Consider the following 12,664-nt stretch of genomic DNA (forward strand, 5'->3'; position numbering starts at 1 on the left):
ACATATTGTAATCCATCTTTATGCATTGTCGAATTAGATTTGTGATGAAAGCGGTTGTCTGTTTAAGTGATCTTAACCATTTAAGGTAATTTTTGTGGTGGAACTAGCTTGTAAGGATTGTTTGAAATCAAGTGTTGGTTTTTAGTCTTTGGCATACTGGTATGTTTTTATCAAAAGCATTGCTTGACTCATATGAGGTCATTTACGTGGGGCACAATAGTGAAGGATTAACAGCATAAGTTGATGCTACTAAATTGGTACTAGCAGTGGAGTTTGTAGAGTATACTGAGCTGTAGATTTAACTGAAAGACCTCCTTATGATGACTCATTCGAGTCGAGGCTACGATTGTTTAAAATCAAGAGCACTGGTTTCACAGTTTGACAGTGGTGTTGTTTTGATAACATAGGATAGGATAAACGTAGGATAGCAAACAGAGCTACCCTTAATAGGGCTATTATGAAAAGGCATGACTTAAAACTTTACTCATAAAAGTAGGATTTCAGACAACAGTATAAAACTAGGATGAAAATATATAGACTTCTATGATTTTTTTTAAATTTTATTGAATCAACGGAAGTAATGAGAGAAAGTCAGAAGGGAAAAGATTGAGTTAAACTTGCGTGGTATCTTGGTTTACCCCAGTATTGGAGCTTTCATAGATTCACATACCTGAATCATTTCCCCGTCGCCGTGACGAGATTCTCCGGTACATAAAAAAGCAATGGTTAGCAGTATAGGTAACTGAAAAAGGCCTAGGCCCATTTCCCTTTTGCAACCTATAACCTTTGTTATGTAAAAAAGGACCAAACTTTTCCCTTAGCCAATCAGAGCCACTCACCCTCTAGAACCCTCCTGAGCGAACCTTTTGCCCCTCAGATTTTCTACCGTCCCGTTGTGCTAGGGAGTCTCCTTTGAGCTCTGCTTAAACTCTGGATTTCCTACTGGATAGAAGCTTCATTATCAGTCTTATTTCTTGTGGATTTGAGAAGTTTATAATCTATTTCTCATCAACATCCTTAAGAATGGCTGGAAAGGAGAAAAAGGATCTTTTAAGAGCCTGTGCCACCTGCTCTAAATAGAGAATCTACACCGATGACCCACATGAAGACTGTATATACTGTCTTTATCCGGACCACCAAGCAAAGGATTGCAAGGTATGTTGCACTTTCTCTAGTAAGACCCTTAGAGATCGTGAAGGACGCCTTTTAATTTGGTTTCAGAAGATCAAGGCCAGAAAGGAGGTGGTTTCTAGCGATAGTGACCAGGAATCCTCCTCTTCATCCAGGATATCACAAAAGAGATCAAGATCTCCTCACTCATTCCTCAGGGGACCGTCCTGAGAAGGCCCTAAAAAAGACCAGCCAAGGGTCTTCAGGGCGTAGTCCTTCAAAATCTCCTCAGAAAAAGCCAAAGGAGAGCAAAGGACTCACTGTGAAAGAAAAAGAATCCAAAAGAGCCTCTTATGAGCCTTCAACGACACCACCGTTGGCTCCTGCATCATTCAAGATGCCATCCTCTAGTATTCCTGAGGAGAAGGTGAAAAAATCGACATCGTCGACGGGAGCATCGACGAGACCGTCGACGAAGAAATCATCGTCTACGATGACGACCAAGGTACAAGAGCTACCATTAATTGTATTGAAACCAGCGTCGACGGCGAAAGTGTCGACGACGGGAGTGTAGGAGACGGGAGCGTCGACGACGGTAACATCGACAACATCGTCGACGACGGTGAGAATGACAGCGGTAGTGTCGACGACTGGATCGTCGTAGACGGTGATGACAATGAGGTCGTCGACGGGAACATCGACGATTACTATGTCGTCAGCGAGGAATAGATCTACTACACAGACAACAGCTTCGTTGACGGTGGTATCGACGACTATCTCGTCGACGAGACTAACTCCAGAAAAGAACAGGAAAGAGATAAGGCCAGCAGTGACTTCCCCAAGTAAATGTACTCCATTGGTCGCGTTGCACCTTTTGGAGGAGGAAAAGTCAGATGATGAGGAGGATGATGGGCCTTTTGGGTATGCCACAAGCCGATCTGTGCTCCATGTAAAATGTCAAGAAGATGATGAAGAAGAAGGGTATGAAGAGTATCACAGCATCTCATACCGCTGCTACCAACAAGAGCCTCAGGAAGAGATGGTAGCAATGCCATCATCCATGTTGATGGATTTGCAATCCATGTTGGCGGATTATAAAAAGAGATTTCCTCCATCAGAGGTTCCTCAGGACGTTCCACCTTCACGTCCTCGTTCAATTACGACCACTCCAGTCCGCAGTAGAGAAAGTCTGTTAGACACTACTCCGCTGAGTGCCTTATACAGTAGTTTAAGGATGCATGTTGTTCAAAGACCATTCATATACAGAAATGGATGCTATTACAGTTGTTTGACCCTTTTGAAATAGCTATTACATTTGCCCCCACATCAGTATAAAAGTACTGACCAAGTCTAGCAATCACACCAGCAAATATGGTGGGTCCTTTCTTACGAAGTATCAATCTAGAATCTATTTGCCTATTTTAAGTTCAATAGCCTATGTTTGAGCTTGTAGCAAATCTAAACCATAAACAAACACTCCAGCTGTGTTTAGAGTATTCAGGAGTAGCAAAACAACCCTGTCCTGGTGTGCTAATTTAATAATGGCTTGAGTAGGGTCTAATTTTAGATGATTGACCGGAACTCCTTTCTGACAGATCTATTTTTCCACCCACTGTCTTGTGTAGATTTCATTCGATTTGTTTGCTGTGAATTCCATTGTATTTTGTTTGTGTTTTAAGTGTTTTGAAAATTGTAAAATTCAATAATTACCAATGCTAATATTTTTGTGTGCTCAAAAGAAATCCTAGGGATGTGGTTTATCCAAATCTTAAACAGATATTTACCTTTATAGTGCTTGGTTGTGCAGGGTGGCATAAACATCCTTTTATGAGAAAGTACAGAGTCAGTAAGGGTTTTTCTGAAGGTAGGCTGGACAAGGAATGCATCACTGTGAATAAATAGTTGGCTGCAACTCCAAAACTATTTAACCTTTTAATAGCCTGAAAGCTGTCTCAGGAGAATTGGGTGGATCACTCACTTAAGGGAAACAAAGGGCACAGACACTTTTGTTTAGCTCCTGCCTAATCCAAAAATAAATCCCGTATGGATCTCCTGGTAAAATTAAACATCCTGGCTGTCTCTGAGGGCTAGTCCTCAGCCTTCCGTCAAATCAAAAAATAAGCACATATGGAGATGGATGAAAACTACTCGCAACTTAGGACATTTTTCTTAAATACTTATACCATTTTAGGATTACCATAGGGAGTGACATAGATTTTATCAACAATACAGAAATGAAACATTGATTCAGTCTAGCCAGAGTTTGACTTTGCAGCTTGCTAGTTAAAAACAAATGTCAGCATCATGTGTATAAACCTGTTGACCTGTTGAGCTAGTTTATTGTGTCTCTCGGATGTAGTGTTTTATTAGAAAGCAGTTATTCAATACCTCCGCTTTTCAACATGCTATGGGACCTATTCAGTAAATCTCGATCCCTAAGGATTTGCTTTATGGCTTTGAAGATAGTCTTCCTTCCCGAGTTATCTTAAATGGTTGTACTCTACTCTACAGACCCTTCACATGACCCTAGTGGTGTCCCCTTTATATGCTAGTACCACTTTGTACTTGGGCAGGAATTGCCGGAGTTATGTTATCTGAATTGTGGGCAGCAAACATCAGTGGTTTAAGCCTAAAACCGGATAAAAAATGTTTCGTTTTGCATGGTTATACTTTTTGATCCAGTTTCAACCAAAAAGCTTAATCCTGAGTATCAAAACTCTGTACATCTCCTACCAATGTCAGCATGGTTTTGACTGGAGTATGCCTAACCTACAGCTGTATTGTGACATCCAGTGTATTTATTCTTTGTATGGTTGTGTAACCATTATTTGTCAGAATTCATTTTTATTGTTTTGTATTGATTTTCTCGCCCCTACCAAACAATTTGTAAAATGTAATCACACATATCTAAGTTTGGTGGCCACATGCATGCATGTAGAGTGCTGGGCTTTTGTAGCAATTACCCCCATCCCCGTAAACACAAGGTAAAGTCTAATTGTTCTACAATTGGCTATGGAGTATAGCACCCTTATAAGTCACTATGCAATGGTATTCCAGGCACCTAGGGCAGGGCTACTAACGAGGGTCCCCAAGGGCTGCAGCATGTCTTATGCCACCCTAAGGGACCCACATACAAATTCCACACACACTGCCAGTGCAGGCTACATGACATGGTGGAACACATGAGTGAAAATACAACATGACACTCCTGTGACATGCCAAAGTCACTGTATCTAATATATGTAGGTTACTACTACAGCAGGCCTTTTGAGCACTAATGGCAGGGTGCATTATATTTTATATGAGGATATATCTGCATTAGCAGATATGCCCTGTGATTTCTAGTTCTGTTACTAGATATTGCATGTGAGCAGGGAAGCCAGCTTAAGTTCTGTACGGGGCACTGGTCAAAACGGGTTCCCCAGTTACATAATAGCTGAAAAATATGGTGTTTGCAATTAAACACCTTGTATTACTGAACCCACATTGATTGCAGTGATGGATTGTTCATATATGCGCCCAGAGGGAACCTTAGAGATACCCCCTGAAACCTACCAGCCATCTAGTGTGCTAGCTGGCTGGCTCAGTCTGGCCTGCTGCCGCATACTAGTTTCTGACCCCAAGGGGTGGGAGCCTTCACTCTCGGAAGGTCAGGAACAATGCCTGCTCTGGAGAGAGTTATCACCTCCTTTTCCGGCCTGGCATGTAAAATTAGCATTCCAAGGATGGGGGCTTCAAAAAGCCTACTGTCTTTTAGTATGTTAGTCTGGCTTCTCTCACAAGAGAGGATGCTGACCCCTCGGTCCTTAAACCATCTAGCCCCAGGACAGGTGGGAAGATTAGCTATTCCAGAAGCGTGTTGCACTTCCAGATTGGGCACACCTCTAGGGGGACCCAGTCTGTTGTGAACACAACTTTTGAACTCCTACCATATTGTGTGTGGTGGAATTAGGAATTCTGGGACAGGGTGATGCCCATTTCCCACAAGTAGTGGTCATCTAGGGGTTGTTGTGGCCCCAGGCGTACATTTCCCATTGGTTACTACCCTCACTCCCCTTAATGCCTCTAAATTGAGTATTTAGGGGATCCCCCTAATATTAGGAGTTCAGATATCACCGGATCAATTGAAGGACTGGACAAAGAAGAGTCCTGTAATGAGAACCGAGGAGCAACTACAAACTTGGCGTCAACCCTCCTAGCTTGACTGCTGCTCCCAACAATTGTGGAAGAAGCAGACTTGTCCTACCACTGTGCAGTCTTCAAGGAACCCGGAGATCTGCCAGTGCTTCGCTAATTGCCTGAAGAAACTGCATTGAAGTAGAGGAGCTACTTCCCTGCATCCACCAAGTTGCCGCTCCCCAGCCAGTCTGACGTATCCTCTTCCCTGGAAGAGGACCCTGTGCTCATGAAAATCAGATCTTCCTCTCCCTCGAGTGGAAGGTCACCTGGACCAACTGGCGCCACACAAAGTCAATACCTGGGTACCGGACCCCTTGCAGCAGCCAAGGTTTGTTTCTCCCAGACACCAACACCAAAGAAGACCAACCTGCGCGTCAAGGGACTTCAGGGACAGTGTGACCGACTTAATGAGTGGGCCAGCTGTCCTGGTTGCCCCTCTTCTGCAAAACAAAGACAGAGACATGAGTCTATGACCACTGACTCCTCAAAGCACCTATGCACCGGAGCCTGAGTCCAATGGATGTGACTGTGCCAACGGAGTCCCCAGACACCCAAGAGCAAAGCCTACACTTGGGTTTTTCCAGACTGGACTTCCAGTCGCCATCTTCAGCCTCTTTCAGCAGGCCCTATCCAACCGCGAGAGACTCCTGCACCGGAATCTGACCCCAAAAGACACCACTGCACCTGAGCCCCACAGTCTGAGGAGAAGTGGACCATGGGTGTCTCTGAGGATTTTAAGGTTCCAGCCCTCCTGTGAGTTATTATCAGGACTTTAGGGGTCGGGGGGAGAGATCCAGCCTCCAGCTGAAATTGGGAGTTGAGTGCCCAGTCTTAAGGCAAAAGGTCCACAGTGCACTTCGCTTAGACCCCCTCGTGACATCAGATCTTTCAACACTGAGGCATCTAATTTCCATGTGCTGAAATCCTTTAGGTATCTGGAATTCCAATCTGCGATGCAGTTCAATCAATCAAGAAATTTATATAGCGCGCTACTCACCCGGAGGGTCTCAAGGCGCTTGGGGGAGGGGGGGTCTGCTACCGCTCGAACAGCCAGGTCTTGAGTTGCTTCCTGAAGGAGAGGTGGTCCTGGGTCTGACGGAGGTGGATGGGGAGGGAGTTCCATGTCTTGGCTGCCAGGTAGGAGAAGGATCTTCCTCCCATGGTGGCTCTTCGGATGTGTGGAACGGCGGCAAGGGCGTGGCTGGTCGAACGAAGCTGGCGGGTTGGGGTGTAGAAGGTCAGTCGGTTGTTGAGGTACCTGGGGCCACGGTCGTGGAGGGCCTTGTGTGCGTGGGTGAGGCGACGGAACGTGATTCTCTTGTTGACGGGGAGCCAGTGCAGGTCTCTCGTGTCCGGAGATGTGGCTGTGACGGGGGATGTCCAGGATGAGTCGTGCGGAGGTGTTCTGGATGCGCTGGAGTCTCTTCTGAAGTTTGGTGGTGGTTCCGGCGTAGAGGGAGTTTCCGTAGTCCAGTCGGCTGGTGACTAGTGCCTGTGTGACCGTCTTCCTGGTTTCGGTGGGGATCTAAAGGAAGATTTTTCGGAGCATGCGTTGGATGTTAAAACAAGATGATGAGACAGCGTTGACTTGTCTGGTCATCGAGAGGGAGGCGTCCAGGATGAAGCCCAGGTTGCGTGCGTGGTCCGTCGGTTTGGCAGGGGGCCACCAGGAATCGTCCCAGGCGGAGGAAGATGGTCCCAGAATGAGGACTTCCGTCTTGTCTGAGTTGAGTTTCAAGCGGCTGTTCTTCATCCACTCGGCTACAACTTTCATCCCTTCGTGAAGGTTGGTTCTGGCGGTGTCGTTGGTGAGGGAGAGGATCAGCTGGGTGTCGTCGGCGTAGGAGATGATGTTGAGGCTGTGTTGGCGTGCGATGGCTGCGAGCAGGCTCATGTAGAAGTTGAAGAGGGTGGGGCTGGGCGATGATCCTTGTGGTACGCCGCAGATGACTTCGGTGGCCTCGGATCTGAACGGGGGGAGGCGGACTCTGGGTTCTTCTGGCGAGGAACGAGATGATCCACTCCAGAGCCTTCTCTTGGATTCCGACGTTGCTGAGGCGTTGTACTATAGTGCGGTGGCAGACAGTGTCGAACGCTGCGGAGAGGTTCAGGAGGATGAGGCCAGCTGTTTCCTCGTTGTCGAGCAGGGCTCGGATGTCATCAGTGGCTGCGATGAGGGCGGTCTCGGTGCTGTGGTTGGCTCGGAATCCGGTCTGCGAGGGGTCGAGGGATCCGTTCGTCTCGAGGAAGACGGCAAGCTGTCTGTTGACGGTCTTCTCGACTTTAGCAGGAAAAGGGAGGAGCGAGATGGGGCGGTAGTTCTTGAGGTCGGTGGGGTTCTCTGATGGCTTCTTCAGGAGGGCGCTGAGTTCGGCATGCTTCCAGCTCTCCGGGAAGGTGGCGGTGTTGAAGGAGCAGTTGATGATGTCTCGGAGTTGGGGTGCGATGGGTGGGATGAAGACATGGTGGGGGCATGGGTTGGTTGGTGATCCGGAGTGGATGGTGCTCATCGTGTGGATGATGTCTTCAGTACTGACCGGGGTCCAGGTGCGGAGGGTGGTGGTGGTGGTGGTGGTGGTGGGCGTCGGTTCGGTGGTTGGGTGCGTGGGCTGTGTGCCGAAGCTGTTGTGTATGTCGGCTATCTTGTTGTGGAAGAACAAGGCGAGCGAGTCGCAGAGTTCTTGCGAGGGGGTGATGTCGTTGGTTCCCGCGCTGGGATTGGAGAGCTCTTTGACGATGTTGAAGAGTTCCTTGCTGTTGTGTGCGTTGTTGTCTAGTCGTTCCTTGAATGCTGTCTTCTTGGTGGTGTGGATCAGCTGGTGGTGTTTGCGGGTGGCGTGCTTGAGGTTGGTCATGTTGTCTGTAGTCGGGTCTTTGCGCCAGGCTTTCTCGAGGGTGCGGCAGTTCTTCTTGGAGTTCATGAGATCGTCGTTGAACCAGGAAGCCTTCTTGCTGCCGGGGCTGCTGGGATGGTTTTTCAGAGGTGCGAGGTCGTCGGCGCAATTGGTGATCCGCTGTGCGAGGTTGTTGGCTGCCTGGTTGGGGTCCGTTGAGCTGGCGGGAGGGTTCAGGTTCAGGGATTTGGAGAGCTGGTCGGAGGTGATCTTGTTCCAACTCCTGCGGACAACCTGTTGTGGGTGGTGGTGAGTCGTGGTCCTCTTGAAGCTGAAGTGGACGCAGCTGTGGTCTGTCCAGTGGAGGCCGGTGGAATGGCTGAAGGAGACGTCCGTGCTGGAGGAGAAGACGGGGTCAAGCGTGTGTCCGGCGTAGTGGGTGGGGGTGGTCACCAGTTGCTTCAGTCCGAGGTTGGCGAGGTTGTCCAGTAGGGTGGTGGTGGTGTTGTAGTTGTTGTTCTCCAGGTGGAAGTTGAGGTCCCCTAGGAGGATGTAGTCGGTGGAGGGGAGGGCGTGTGGGCTGATGAAGTCTGCGAGGTCTTCGCTGAATTGTGTGCGAGGTCCCGGGGGTCTGTAGATGAGGGTGCCTCTGAGTGTGGTCTTGGGGTCGGTGTGTATCTGGAAGTGAAGGTGTTCAGCGGCTGTGAGGGTGTCTTCGGAGTCGGTTGTGATGCAGATGGTGCTCTTGTGGACGATGGCGATGCCTCCTCCTGTCTGGTTGACGCGGTCCCTTCGGGTGATCTTGTATCCGTCTTGGATGGGGATGGCGATGTCGGGCGCTGAGGAGGCGTTCATCCAGGTTTCCGTGAGGACGGCAACGTCTGGAGATGTGGTGTTGAGGAGGTTCCAGAGTTCCACGGCGTGTCTGTGGACGGAGCGGGTGTTGAGCAGGATGCACTTCAGGTGGGTGCTGCTGGTGCTCGGCTTGGCGGGTGCGGTACAGGTCTGGATGCAGGAGAAGTGGCAGGATCGGCAGCAGAAGGGTCCGTGGGAGCGATGGGGGGTGGCTCGGTAGCATCCGCGGGTTCGGCCGGTGTTGAGTGTGGCGGCGTCGTAAGTTCGGCGGGTGGGTTGACATCTGCTGGGGCCAAGGGTTCTGGCGCGGTCCAGGCGCGGACGGGCGCAGACGGGCTTGCATTTGGCGCGCCTTCGGCGCACAATCGGCGTGCCCGCTGCTCGTCAATGCTGCGCGTGCTTGGGGGCGTCATAAGAAGGAAGCCGGGAGGGAGGGTCCGCTGGGTGGCGGGAGCGTGTGAGCCAATCGGCTGGCGGGGGGGCGGGGCCGCAGGGAGGCAGCGGCGGGAAAATCGGGTGCGGGCTGGCGGGTGGCTCAGCGGCGGCTGGGTCGCCTGCAGGAAATAGAAGAGAGGCAGCGGAAAAACAGGAGCGGCGGTGGGCAGTTCAGCTTCTCCGGGAGATACTCTGCTGTGATTGCTCTTGTTCTCTGGTAAATATGCCAGAAATCCTAGGTCAATTCTGATAATGCTTTCGACCTCGTGCTGACAAGTGGTTTATGTATCAGGCTGCCAATACATTTCCTGTTTAGAGCAGAATCTCACAAGAGACTTTATCTTTCGTGAGACGCTTCACTGTGAAGGAGCCTGCCAGAAGTTCTGTACAGTTGATAAATAAATGGCTTTCTTGGGTGGACCCCTGACCTCCATTGTTTGTCTCCCCATCGGTCTCCCCAGCCCACTCTGCTTACGAGGTCCGGCGTAGAACCAAAAATGGCCCTGCCATTCCATGCCTCAGTAGACTCTAGTCACCATTGCAGCTCCTCTTTACCTCCTGAGAGTGGGTGATCTCCGCGGCATAAGTTAGAACTTTGCGTAAATAAACTGCCTTTGATGTTTGAAAGGCGTAGTAGTGGAGTAACCCATAAAAACTCTCCTGAATTGATGATGCTTACAGCCCCACTATCCTGGCCAAGTATTCCACAGTTCTTTGGCAGGCACAATGTCTGCTGGACTGAATCTATAAGGAACCCTAGAAAAATAATGGCCCCTCTGAAGTTGCAGAAAACGTATGTTGAGAGCAATTATGGGAGGTGAAGTAGCTGTCTTTTTAGATCTAGCCTTGCCTTCCAGTTGTTTTATAACCAAACTTCCCTTAGGAGGTGACCGCCTCCATCCTGAAATGGTGAAACCTCGGCCATTCCTTTAAATCCCCATGAATGATCACTGGCTTGACCCCTGACCCTTTTTTCTGAACCAAAATAGGTTGAAGAGGATACCTCTGGAATTAAAAGAAGTTTGAATGATCGCCCCTTTGTCTAACATAGCCTGTACGTCTTGATCTTTTAGTTAAGATTCTTCTTCTGAGAAGAAGCATGGGCTGACTTTCTGCCTCCGTACTGGAGTCCCGTAAAACTCTGTATGAAAACCTGCCACTGTTTGTAGCACCCAAGCATCTCTAGTGATCTCCCTTCATTTGGGAAGAAACTTTGCCAACCTGCTGCTCACCTTTGAAAGGGAAAAAGGGATACTCATAGTCATAAATCAGCTTTATTCGATTTTTGTTATAAAATCTTGAAAGCACATATAAAAAGCAATCAATTAAAATATTAAAAACAGTTAAACATTTCCATCTCAATTCATGTTACATAACATGTATAGGGAGAACATATCCTATATCACAACAAGCAGGATCTCTCCCCCATTTCAAGATGTATAGAGGGATCGTTTTAGTGCAAAAGGTAAGAGGAAAATGCCAAGAAAAAAATATAATAACCACATTCAAAAAGTACCCATATCACAAGGTTTTCCTCAAGGCAATGACAATCCTTAGATAAGAGGTGACCGATTTCATCACAAAAGGTGATTCTAATGTTTTCAATCTAGAGAAAGCAGCAATGCACCCTCTAATGCCCCTGGTTTTAGTATTGCATTAAGACCTTTTTCCTAGGTATAACATAAAATTTACAAAAGAAGATGCAATGAATGTTAGTCCAGGATGAAAGTTCATCACAGGGGCATTTTTCTAGGTGAGGAGACCAATCATTACATTTAAGAAATGACACTAAGCGAAAGAAAGTGTCCACACGCAACCTGGTCAACAACATTCTCGAATATGTCAAGTCAAGTCAAGTCAAATAGGCTTTATTTCGATAAAAACATATCATAAAAAGCATTACATAACACAATAAAAACCATTCACAGAGTTAGAAAAGACACACAACATCAATAAAATAGATAAAAAGGTCTAACAAAATGACCATCATTAAACAATTTTATTTAGCCTTTTGAATCTAATCAACCAAGCCCAACTTAGAAACTTAGCCATGCCGCACACGAACAAAGGCCGGGTATCGGAATTCAGAATACGCATTGCGGCTATGTGGTGTCTGGTGCCCAGCTCCTTGCACAATGGTTTCAACCACCTCAATCGCGGAAGTTTGTAGGCGGGGCATTCGAATAGGAAGTGGGCAACAGACTCAACCCTAAGCACACAGAATGGGGAAAAAGGGGAAGTTTGGGCCGGGATTTTCCAGCGGGCAGTCAATTCACCCACTGGCAGCGTACCTATTCTAAACTTAAAATACAAAGCCCTATTTTTGGATTTTGAAATTAAGTCAAGGTAGGGTTCACGGAGGGGCACGTCCTTAATCATGAGGAACTCACTGGTTGCTCTGCAGTGGTTGAGGTCAGTGCTGCTCTTCACAGCTACCCAGTTCCAATAAATATTCTTGAGGACAGACTTCGGAGAAGCAGATCTAGTTAACCAAGCCTCCCCGAGCCCCAGCTCCTCAAGCAAGAATTTGACGTCCCTAAGCCACCTGATTTTAGACCAACCAGACAATGACAATACCTCCTTCAAGCCTTCCGCATAACTGGCGAGTTCTGGCACCCTCCACAGGCGGGCCCAAAGTAATAGGGGACGGAGCATTGCGTGATCTTCAATAGAACGGCATCACCAATCTAAAAGCAGAGGGAGCGTTGGGGTACTCTGAGGGAGAGCCATTAAGTCCCTCAAAAATGTGTTCTCTGAGCAAGAAAGCTGGTCAACATTATGGGTTCCCCAGAGCTCTGCCCTGTAAAGGGCTGCACTGACACCTCTCGCCTTATACATATCTAGCACAAGGGCAATGGGTTTAAAACAGGACGACCGCTGTTCTTTAAGAAGAGCCCCCACCACCCTTTTGTGACTTAATAGCATCTTCTGAAGGTGGGAGTTCCACCGCATAGTATCGGTTAAACGTATGCCCAGATAATCAAATTCCTTTACCCTTTCCAGGGGAAACCAGGTTGAGTACAGGTGCCCGGCCAAGCCTTTTGGGGGGGGTTCAATATCAAGTACTGTAACTTTTCTGTGTTAATCAATAACCCCCTGCTTACACAGAAAGATTGGAAATTGTCCAAAAGCCTCTGTAGACCCACGGGGGATTCGGAGATTAAAAGGATGTTGTCAGCGAACAGGAGAGTTGGTATTCTCTTGCCCGCCAGGGTTGGTGAGTCAGATGGAATTTCCAGAAGGTGCTCCAC

General features: G+C 48.0%; 1 protein-coding gene across 7 annotated transcripts in view; it reads left to right on the plus strand.

Moving 5' to 3' along the window:
- TAOK2 (TAO kinase 2) overlaps positions 1-12,664 on the plus strand; it is a 1,046,857-nt gene that overhangs the window by 499,667 nt on the left and 534,526 nt on the right. The gene's annotated exons all lie outside the window — the stretch shown is intronic.

This window comes from Lissotriton vulgaris, chromosome 7 (genome assembly GCF_964263255.1).
Source record: "Lissotriton vulgaris chromosome 7, aLisVul1.2, whole genome shotgun sequence".
Taxonomy (NCBI): Eukaryota; Metazoa; Chordata; class Amphibia; order Caudata; family Salamandridae; genus Lissotriton; species Lissotriton vulgaris.